Consider the following 12004-nt stretch of genomic DNA (forward strand, 5'->3'; position numbering starts at 1 on the left):
AAGCATAATTTAGATACAGTAACATTACTCCAAACCAGACATGTTCTCTAAATTACACAATAATCATCAAAACTGTTTAGTAGGATTATACAGGTAATATGACAGACCAGGGCACGTTTATTCAACCTCTTCAGAATAGGTTTTTAGAAAATCAAAAATGGATGTATTTGCATGAGAACAACATCCCATCTACATCAAAATAAAAAATATATAATCCATGCAAGTTTACAAAATTTACAGAAATAAAATAATGGTTTAAAAACACATTTAACAAGCCCAACCCTAATTACATACACTCCTATCATCAAAATCTGGTGCATTGAATGCCTTCTCCATTCTTAACATAGTGGGTTCCCAGATACTCTCAAATCTCTCTACAGTTTTGTTCTTCTGATAGAATGTTAATTTAGAATCATAGAATCATAGAATCATAGAGTTGGAAGGGGCCATACAGACCATCTAGTCCAACCCCCTGCTCAACGCAGGATTAGCCCTAAGCATCCTAAAGAATCCAAGAAAAGTGTGTATCCAACCTTTGCTTGAAGACTGCCAGTGAGGGGGAGATCACCACCTCCTTAGGCAGCCTATTCCACTGCTGAACTACTCTGACTGTGAAAATTTTTTTCCTGATATCTAGCCTATATCGTTGTACTTGAAGTTTAAACCCATTACTGCATGTCCTCTCCTCTGCAGCCAACAGAAACACCATCCTGCCCTCCTCCAAGTGACAACCTTTCAAGTACTTAAAGAGGGCTATCATGTCCCCTCTCAACCTCCTTTTCTCCAGGCTGAACATTCCCAAGTCCCTCAACCTATCTTCATAGGGCTTGGTCCCTTGGCCCCAGATCATCTTCGTCACTCTCCTCTGCACCCTTTCAATTTTATCTACGTCCTTCTTGAAGTGAGGCCTCCAGAACTGCACACAGTACTCCAAGTGTGGTCTGACTAGTGCCGTATACAATAGGACTATGACATCTTGTGATTTTGATGTGATGCCTCTGTTGATACAGCCCAAAATGGCATTTGCCTTTTTTACCGCTGCATCACACTGCCTGCTCATGTTTAGTTTACAATCCACAAGTACCCCAAGGTCTCGTTCACACACAGTGTTACCTAGAAGCGTATCCCCATCCAGTAGGCATGCTTTTCATTTTTCTGACCCAGATGCAGAACTTTACACGTATCTTTATTAAATTGCATCTTGTTCTCATTTGCCCGTTTTTCCATTGTGTTCAGATCTCGTTGAACTCTGTCTCTATCTTCCAGAGTATTTGCCAGTCCTCCCCATTTGGTGTCATCTGCAAACTTGATGAGTAGTCCCTCCACCCCCTCATCTAGATAATTAATAAATATGAAAAACTACCGGGCCAAGCACCGAGCCCTGAGGTACCCCGCTACTCACCTCTCTCCAGTCTGATGAAACACCATTGACAACAACTCTTTGAGTGCGGTTCTCTAACCAATTCCCTATCCACCTGACTATCTGAAAATCCAGATTGCAGTCCTTCAATTTATCCATCAGAACATCATGAGGAACCTTGTCAAAAGCTTTACTAAAATCCAAGTAAATGACATCAACCGAATTTTCCCGATCCAGCAAACCTGTTAATTGGTCAAAAAAGGAAACCAGGTTGGTCTGGCAGGACCTGTTAGAGACAAATCCATGCTGACTTCCTTGGATCACCAAATTATCCTCCAGATGTTTGCAGATCGCTCCCTTTAATATCTGCTCCATTATCTTCCCCACAACAGAGGTCAGACTCACTGGTCTGTAGTTTCCCGGGTCATCCTTCCTCCCTTTTTTGAAGATCGAAATAACATTTGCTCTCTTCCAGTCCTCCGGGACATCTCCAGTCCTTAAAGAGGTTCCGAAGATGATGGACAAGGGCTGTGCAAGTTCTCTGGAAAGTTCTTTGAGTACTCTCGGGTGCATTTCATCCGGACCAGGGGATTTGAACTCATCCAGTGCAGCTAAATGCCTCTCGACAACCTCTCTATCCATGTTAACCTGCCACCCAGACACTATCCTTAGGCTACGGCTGTCTCTAGATGTGCCTAAACACTTTGACCTGTGGGAAAAAACAGATGTAAAATAGGCACTAAGCCTTTCTGCTTTCTCTGCATCTTCCGTTAGAGTTTGTCCGTCTGCACCCAACAGTGGGCCTATTGCCTCCTTTACTTTACGTTTGCTCCTCACATAACTGAAAAATCTTTTCTTGTTACAATGGGCTTCCCTGGCCAATCTTAGCTCACTCTCAGCTTTGGCCTTTCTTATGATTGATCTACAGTGCCTAGTAACCTGTAGGTACTCTTCTTTAGAGCTCTGTCCTTCCCTCCATTTCCTGAACATTTTCCTTTTCTTTCTTAGTTCCTCTTGAAGTTCTCTGTTCATCCAAATAGGCTTCTTAGAGCTCCTGCAGTGTTTTCGTCTTTCTGGGATAGTCATTGATTGAGCATGCAATAGCTCTTGTTTGAGTAGCGCCCACCCTTCAGATGCTCCCTTCCCTTCCAGTATTCTCGTCCATGGTATGACACTCATCATGTCTCTGAGTTTATTAAAGTTTGCCCTACGAAAATCCAATATCCGCGTCTGGCTACAAGCTTCCTTGGCTCCCCATCTCAAAAGGAATTCTATGAGGACATGGTCACTTCCCCCTAGGGTCCCCACCTCCTTCACCTCATCCACCAACTCTTGCCTGTTGGTCAGTATTAAGTCCAGTATGGCTGAACCTCTTGTGGGTTCATCTACCATTTGATAAATCAAATTGTCAGCCAGGCAGGTCAGAAACTTGCATGACTGAGGACGCTTCACAGAGTTTGTTTCCCAGCACACATCTGGGAAATTGAAGTCACCCATGATGACAAGGTCCTGCCGCTTGGATATTTTCTCAAGCTGCTCACAAAGTGCAGCATCCACATCCTCTCGTTGGTCAGGTGGTCGGTAGCAGACACCAACCACCACACTGTTTGTTTTCTCCTCGCTTATTTTCACCCAGATGCTTTCCACTGTAGATATGCTCTCCTTCACTAGAATTTCCTGACAGGTAAGCCCTTTCCTCACATATAGTGCCACTCCTCCACCTCTTTGATCTATTCTGTTTTTTCTGAACAGTTCATATCCATCCACCATTACATTCCAATCATGAGAATCATTCCACCAAGTTTCTGTGATGCCTACTAGATCATACCTTTCCATCAGCATGAGAAGTTCCAGCTCTTCCTTTTTATTGCCCATGCTTCGGGCGTTAGTATAAAGACATCTGAATCCTTTTACTTTTGGTTCCCTATGAGCTGGCCTTGCCGGTTGGGCTGCCTCCGATCGTTTTCCTTCCATACACTCCCTATGTTGATCGTCTCCTTCCCCTAGTGGCTTTAGTTTAAAGCTCTCCTGATGAATCTCCCCAGGTTCCTGCCAAACACATTCTTCCCCAGTTTCGATAAGTGCAGTCCATCAGGTGCTAGTAGGCCTTCCTCAAGAAAGCCTATCCCATGGTCCCAGAAACCAAATCTCTCCTGCCGGCACCAACTACGCAGCCAGTGATTCACCTCCATTATCTTCCTCTCCCGACACATTCCTCTTCCCTTGACAGGCAAGATTGAAGAGAATACCACTTGTGCCCCCATTTGCTTGAGCTTCCTCCCCAGATCTTGATAGTCTTTTTTAATAGGAGCGATGGTATTCAGGGACATGTCATTCGTTCCCACATGGACCATCACAAATGGGTAGCGATCCGTAGATTTGAGGAGTTTGGGCAGCCTTTCTGAAACATCTTTAATTTTCGCCCCTGGCAAGCAACAGACCTCTCGGGTTAGGGGGTCTTGCCCAGCCACATGGCGATCCATTCCTCTTAGCAGGGAGTCTCCAATTACCAGTACTCTCCTTTTTTTTTCCTTCTCAACTCCATTTCCTTCTGTCCCTGTGGCCTCTTCCCTTTGTCTTGGACTTTGTTTTGGGACCTCTTCCCTTGTTTACCCTTGCACCTCCTCTGCAAGGGCCTGAAATCTATTCTGGAGCTCCAAAGACCCCGAGAACTGTCTCACTCTTCGTCGTTGAGTCTTTTTCCGAACTGTCAGCAGAGGCTCCTATTGTGGTCAATCTGCTTATCCTCTTCAGGACTAGTTGTATTGTCTTTATTTCGAGTTGCAGGGCTCTGGTCTATGAACTCCTCCCCTTTCTTACTTTGGGTCAGAGTAATAATTCTTTCTAATCCCCTAATCTTTTCCTCCAAAAGTCTTACCAGCTTACACTTGGGGCAGCTGTAGTCCATCTTGTCTTCAGGGAGGAAGGCAATCACGTCACATTCACTGCAGATGATGGGATGAGAATTTAATCAAAGTATACGTTTCTTTACCCAAGGCATTCAAATTTGATGGATTCGTATTCCTCCAAACTTTAGCAAAATTTATTCTTGCTGCTGTTAACATATGGAGGGCCACAGGTAGACATTCTCCTTTCAGTTAAGGAAGGTAGTTTTAATAAACTATATCTGGTTTCATATGAATCTCTTTTCTTAAATTGATCAAAATTCTATCCAAAGGAGAGTCCGTCCCATTGGATAGAATGGAGCAGCTGGGGGCACCCTCCTTTGGAACCCCTAGTCATGGACCCCATGGTCCAATCTTTGTGAAATTTGTAGGGGAGTTAGGAAAGAGCCTCCTGGAGCTACCTTGAAAGTCTGGAGGCAGTATCTCTTCCCCCAGGCCCCTGGAAAGGCAGGAATGCTGGAATTCCCATTAAAGTCAATGGCACCATTGATTTTAATGGGTGCTAAAGCCAAATTGGTCTGGATCGGGCCCCTGGTGCGCAAGCTAACCTGAAAGTTAGCTTGGAATTTCAAGTTAGTATAGAATGCTGCATTCCAATAATTATTAGGCATTAGAAGGAGTATGCATGTAAAAAACATTCTGCAGTCACTCCCTTGGTTTTCATTGATATCAGTGTTAGTTCCTGAACCTGGGGATGGCGGCATATAAATGAAATAAGTAATAAAATACTTAACTATAAGTTTCCTTGGTGAGCTCTAATCATCTTAGGTGACTTTGTGTTTTTTACCCAAGCACTCGTCAGATTAACAGACATTTAGTTTCAACCAGACTACAGCAAACAATCGTCCTACACCACTTGCTAAATTTAAAATATAGAACTTGACTTTGGACCATTCCACACAGTCCACTGCTAACATGTCTACCTTTTGTTATGCACTAGTTGTTTGCTGTCTAGGTGCCTTCTGTCAAAATTCCAGGGTTTTGCCATTCAGGATTTTACAAATACAAAATGTGTTCCTTGGATTTTTGGCAAGCTATCTCAGCAACAGTATTTGGAACACAAATGATTTTTGAAGAAGAACATTTCTACATAATTCTATTTCTGTACAGTCCTATTTCAGTGCTCCCTGCAGGCTTCTTCATTTTAAAATCTAATGAGTGTTAATCCTTAGTGACTGAAGAGTGCTAGTGAAAATGAGTTATTGAAGACCCGCTCTGACTCTTTTTGCTGCTGTATTAACAACTTTAAAAACGTAAGTCACAGCTAGATAGGTGTGGGTATTATTTTTTTATTATAAATACGTGTATAGTCTGTCTTTCTCCTACAATCCAAGATAAAATGTGTTTTGCAGTTTAAATATAGAATCATAGAATCATAGAGTTGGAAGGGGCCATACAGTCCTTCTTGAAGTGAGGCCTCCAGAACTGCACACAGTACTCCAGGTGTGGTCTGAAAAATGCAGTATACAATGGGACTATGACATCTTGTGATTTTGATGGACAGAGAGGTTGTCAAGAGGCATTTAGCTGCACTGGATGAGTTCAAATCTCCAGGGCCGGATGAAATGCACCCCAGAGTGCTCAAAGAGCTTTCCAGAGAACTTGCAGAACCCTTGTCCATCATCTTCGGGATCTCTTTAATTGATGTCCCAGAGGACTGGAGAAGAGCAAAAGTTATTTCGATCTAGATGAGGGGGTGGAAGCACTACTCATCAAGTTTTCAGATGACACAAAATTGGGAGGACTGGCAAATACTCCAGAAGATAGAGTTCAACAAGATCTGAATACAATGGGAAAATGGGCAAATGAGAACAAGATGCAATTTAATAAAGATAAGTGTAAAGTTCTGCATCTGGGTCAGAAAAATGAAAAGCATGCTTACTGGATGGGGGATATGCTTCTAGATAACACTGTGTGTGAACGAGACCTTGGGGTACTTGTGGATTGTAAGCTAAACATGAGCAAACAGTGTGATGCAGCGGTAAAAAAGGCAAATTATGCCCCCCGCAGGGCACTTCGCTCTGCGGGTAAGAATCTGCTGATGATCCCAGGACCCCGGGAGGCACGCCTGGCCTCGACAAGGGCCAGGGCCTTTTCGGTCCTGGCCCCTACCTGGTGGAATGAGCTCCCTGAAGAGCTGCGGGCCCTGTCGGAGCTCTCTGAGTTCCGCAGAGCCTGCAAAACGGAGCTCTTCCGCCAGGCGTTTGTCTAAGGCCGGGTGATGGCACGGGGCTAAGATTGGACCCCTCTCCCCGGAGGGGGGAGGCCAGTACTAAACTGACCTGGTTCCCCAGAGTGTTCCATCCTATGCCCAATTATCCTCCGTTCCCTTCTGCTCATCCAGTGGGCCTGTACGGGAATAGTTTTAATCGCCATCATTGTGACTTAGTCATTGTTTTAATGGGGTTTTAATGGGGTTTTAATGGGGAATTTTAATGGTTAATATATTGTATTTGTATTAAAATGTTGTGAACCGCCACGAGCCGGTTTCCGAGAGCGGCGGTCATACAAATCAAATAAATAATAATAATAATAATAATAAATAAAATGCCATTTTGGGCTGTATCAACAGGGGCATCACATCAAAATCACAAGATGTCTTAGTCCCATTGTATACGGCACTGGTCAGACCACACCTGGAGTACTGTGTACAGTTCTGGAGGCCTCACTTCAAGAAGGACTTAGATAAAATTGAAAGGGTACAGAGGAGAGCGACGAGGATGATCTGGGGCCAAGGGACTCAGCCCTATGAAGGTAGGTTGAGGGACTTGGGAATGTTCAGCCTGGAGAAAAGGAGGTTGAGAGGGGACATGATAGCCCTCTTTAAGTATTTGAAAGGTTGTCACTTGGAGGAGAACAGGTGAGGTGCCAGATGATTGGAGGTGGGCAAATGTTGTCCCCATCTTCAAGAAAGGGAAAAAAGGAAAACATGATAACTGGTTGACAGAATGTACCCAAAGGGTACTTGTTAATGGTTCAGCATCGTCTTGGAGAAGAGTGATAAGTGGAGTTCACCTGAGATCTATCCTGGGGCCTGTGTTGTTCAACATATTTATAAATGATTTGGATGTGGGTTTAGAGGGGATACTTATTAAATTTGCAGATGATACTAAACTGGGAGGGGTAGCAAATACAACCAAAGACAGACTCAGGATATAGGATGATCTTGATAGGCTCAAGAAGTTGGCTAAACTGAATAAAATGAATAGGGACAAATATAACCTGCATTTAGGTAGGAAAAACCAAATACACCGATATAGGATGAGGAAGACTTGTCTTGGTAGTAGCATATGCAAAAAGGATCTAGGAGTCTTAGTAGACCATACATTGAACATGAGTCAACTGTGTGACTCGGTGGCTAAAAAGACAAATTGGGTTTTGAGCTGTATCAAATGGAATATCGTGTCCAGATCATGGGAGGTGATGGCACCACTTTGCTCTGCTTTGCTCTCACTGAGAGTACTGTGTTCAGTTTTGGGCACCCCAGTTGAAGAGGAATGTAGAGAAACTGGAATATGTCCAGAGGAGGGCAACAAAGATGGTGAGGGGCTTGGAGACCAAGACGTATGAAGAAAGGTTGAGGGAGCTTGGTCTGTTTAGCCTGGAGAGGAGATGACTGAGAGGGGGGTCTGATAACCATCTTCAAGTATTTAAAAGGCTGCAATATAGAAGATGGAGCATAGTTGTTCTGTCATGCCCTGGAGGGATGGGATGAAATTCACAGAAGGCCTGAAGGAAGTGTGGAGGAGTGCACTCATCAGCCACCTGCCAGCTCTGTCAGTGTTTTGAGGCAAAGTGAGGGTGATGATGGACATGACAAGATGTTGGACATGACAGTTAGGACAGCCTTGGGGTGAAAAGGGCTGGCACAGTCTGTTCAAGCCTCCATTATCATCCCCCTTGGCAGCCCTACCGGCCTCCTCTCCCTGCGGTGGCCAGGGGCAGACTGGCAGCAATGTCTCCAGCTTGCCCCTGGCCGGACTGGGGGGGGGTAGGCTGTGTTGTCCCGCCCACTCTTCACCCACCTAGGCCTTTTTATTATTATACAGCGAAGCTGTTCCAGATGTGTGGTAGCATCCAGCAAAGGGATTTGTTTTGTCATGATATTTGGTTTTGACCAGGATCATATGGGGAGGACCAGACGGAATTTTCATCTGGGGCTCATGGTGGATCTCAGCAGCCCTGCAGATGTGGGACCCCATTTCTATTGGGAAATGGGCTTCAGTCTTCCTTCCTTTCACTCTGCTCCTTCCATTTATCTCTGTAGCCTGGTAGATACTGTAATGCTAGCAAAATGCTGCAGTTTTATTTGGTTAGCTATCCTATCCCATGTGAATATGAGTTACCTGCACAGCTTGGTTCTCTCTCTCTAGGGGGCAGATATACCTCTAACTGCTATACTAGTGTCCAATGGGCTTTGATACACACATAGTTTTTCTATCATCAAAATATGGTGCATTGGGGAGTGTGGCTAAAGATGTCATCCTGAGGGGATTGCAGTACAATCACTGGAGCCTGACAGGAAGCAATTGGCAGAAAAGAGGAGGGGTACACAAACCCCATCTCACTTTTTCTACCCAGGAAGTCCTAGTGAACTCTTGGGGCCATCTCCAATCCTTTAGGGAGTCTATCTCCCCGGATTACAGGCTGTCAGCGTTTCAGGTCAAGAGGACGACCGCCATATTCTATCTTGGACTATTTTTCTTCCTTTCTCTCTTAAAAGAAACTGCTTTAACCCTCCTCTACGATTTACTGCAAGTGAACGCTGTGGACTGAGGGGAGGACAGCATCTGGTAGCCTCAATGAAAGTCATTAATCAACGCTTCAATAGTTAACTGCAAGAATCTCTCCGTCTTTTCGCCTCTCTCTTCCCCCCCCCCCCATCGCTCTGCCTGGGTGGCCACCTCAATTCGAGGCAGGCTAATTTTCTTAAGCAGAAGAAAGAGACTTAGATTAACTAACAATAGCTTTTACTGCAATTGTTTTGGTTTCCGGAGATAAGAGATAAGAGCCGTGAATGGGAGATCCCACGAGAACTCTGCTCCAGAACGAGACTATTGGCTTCACTGACTTCAAAACGTCATCTACTAGTGCCAGGAAATCTTGATGTGCGACCAGCTCATAAAGGACACCTTGTTTGGCTATACTAAATGCAACTTGCTGAAAGTGCTTCAGTTCTGAATTGCCCTGTTTTTAAGAACGTCAGAGGACAAAACAGACTTTTGCTTTCGCCCAGGACTATATAGGACCTCTACTGGCTATTTGCAAAATTGTCTGAGATTGGTTGCTGACTTATAAGCCTAAAACATGTATATGTTAAAAAGAATGGCCCATCTAATAGAGAAACAAACCCAAGATTTGAAAGCATTTAAAGAAGGATTGCTTAAGAATATTTTCAAGGAGATCCAAGACAGCAAGGAAGACGTTTCTAACAGGAATGATGGATCAATAATGTGCTCTCATTATTTCTTCAAAGTTTTCAGTGCAATGTGAAATTCAGTACAATGTGAAATATTAATATTTGCTGGGAAATACCAGCCTCATTGTGGCACTTTCCCCCATAATCTTGTGCCTGCATCCATCTTTGGTTCTTCAGACATAAGAACATTTTGCCTTCATTGTCTGACGTATTGTTATCGGGAAAGAGAAAAAAGTACCCCTGTATTTAGATTGCTACTTTCCTCCAAAAAGTGTACTTCAAAATATCTGAAAAACCATTATTGAACCTGAAGCTCCATCTTGGCTGTTTGTCTATGTCTCACAATGGTAGTGTTCCCTGTCAAGTTTTGTAATATATTTTTCTGTTGTTGTATGACTCATTTGGAAAACTCATTGACTATGTGGTAGGACCTGGAATGAGGGAGCTTTTAAAAAGGAACATATATTCTGTTTTCTTCCATGGGCTCCCTCATGACACTCTTGACTGCGTTTCAACCATGTTATATAGTTTAAAGTAAGTATGCTATATGACTGTGCTTTGTATTTAGCATAAAAACATCAAAGGGGGGGGGCAAAGTGATTGTTGAAACATGAACATCTTTGAAAGCACATGCCGCATATAGCAGCATTTGTAAGAAGCTTTTATGGTTTCCATTAAAGAAAACAGTGTTTGCACTCTCAAGTTTGAGTTCATGGCTGAGGGTTTTTTTCAGAGGATTGCTTGGCAGTGATTAACTTTCTGTAATCTTTCCAGTTTCATAATGTATGTAGCTCCTTGCACAGCAGAAACCATAATCCCCAATGTGCTTTGTTTCACATTTCTGTAATGAGAAGGTCCATTGTTCCCTTCCAGCATGTGATATTTTTGCATGTAAACAGCTTTCTGCAGGCACTGACAATGCAGAAGTGCAGGTGGATACCCATTCCATTCCTATTGCAATACTCACCTAGGCAGTACTGAACTGGCTGGATCTTATAAGGTAAACACAATCTGTAAACCGCCCGTGGCGCCGCGGGCGCCACGGACTAAATAAGACAGTAAGAGGTTCTGGGGCGGGATGTGTCCGGGATGAGGAAGGGTCCAGATTGGACCCTTCCTCATGACAGACAATCAGAGGGACCAATCGGCAGGCGCGAAGCGCCTGCCGATTGGTCCCTCTGATTCCCGCCGCCAGCAACTGTGAGCCGCGCGCAGCGCGGCTCGCAGTTGCTCCTTTGCCGATGGCCTGAAGCAGCGTCAGGCCGGGGAAAGGCTCCAGAGAGCCTCCGTTGGGGGGGGCCGGGCCTGCCTTTCCCCGGACGCAGGAGCGGCTTCGCAGCGTCGCAGACGCTGTGAAGCCGCTCCTGCGGCTGGGGAAAGGCTCCAGAGAGCCTCCGGTGGGGGGGGGGCCGGGCCTGCCTTTCCCCGGATGCAGGAGCGGCTTCGCAGCGTCGCAGACGCTGTGAAGCCGCTCCTGCGGCTGGGGAAAGGCTCCAGAGAGCCTCCGGTGGGGGGGGGCCGGGCCTGCCTTTCCCCGGACGCAGGAGCGGCTTCACAGCGTCGCAGACGCTGTGAAGCCGCTCCTGCGGCTGGGGAAAGGCTCCAGAGAGCCTCCGGTGGGGGGGGGGCCGGGCCTGCCTTTCCCCGGACGCAGGAGCGGCTTCGCAGCGTCGCAGACGCTGTGAAGCCGCTCCTGCGGCTGGGGAAAGGCTCCAGAGAGCCTCCGGTGGGGGGGGGGCCGGGCCTGCCTTTCCCCGGACGCAGGAGCGGCTTCGCAGCGTCGCAGACGCTGTGAAGCCGCTCCTGCGGCTGGGGAAAGGCTCCAGAGAGCCTCCGGTGGGGGGGGGGGGCGGGCTGCCTTTCCCCGGACGCAGGAGCGGCTTCGCAGCGTCGCAGACGCTGTGAAGCCGCTCCTGCGGCTGGGGAAAGGCTCCAGAGAGCCTCCGGTGGGGGGGGGGCCGGGCCTGCCTTTCCCCGGACGCAGGAGCGGCTTCGCAGCGTCGCAGACGCTGTGAAGCCGCTCCTGCGGCTGGGGAAAGGCTCCAGAGAGCCTCCGGTGGGGGGGGGGCCGGGCCTGCCTTCTCCGGGGAACTGCGATGGCCGAAGACCAGCAGACAGCAACCAGGACCAGCGCAAGGTTGGTAAGTGGACCTGGGGTTCTGACTGGCCTTGGGAGGGAGCACCGCGGCGCTGCTTCTCGGGGGGGGGGTTCTGAGAGAGGGGGTGGGTGGGTGGCTGAGAGTGTGTCCCTTACCCTGCCCCCTTCTCCCCTTTCAAACCCCCTCCAAAGACTGCAGGTATTCCCCCCCCCCAAACCCA

This window comes from Paroedura picta, chromosome 2 (genome assembly GCF_049243985.1).
Source record: "Paroedura picta isolate Pp20150507F chromosome 2, Ppicta_v3.0, whole genome shotgun sequence".
Classification (NCBI taxonomy): Eukaryota; Metazoa; Chordata; class Lepidosauria; order Squamata; family Gekkonidae; genus Paroedura; species Paroedura picta.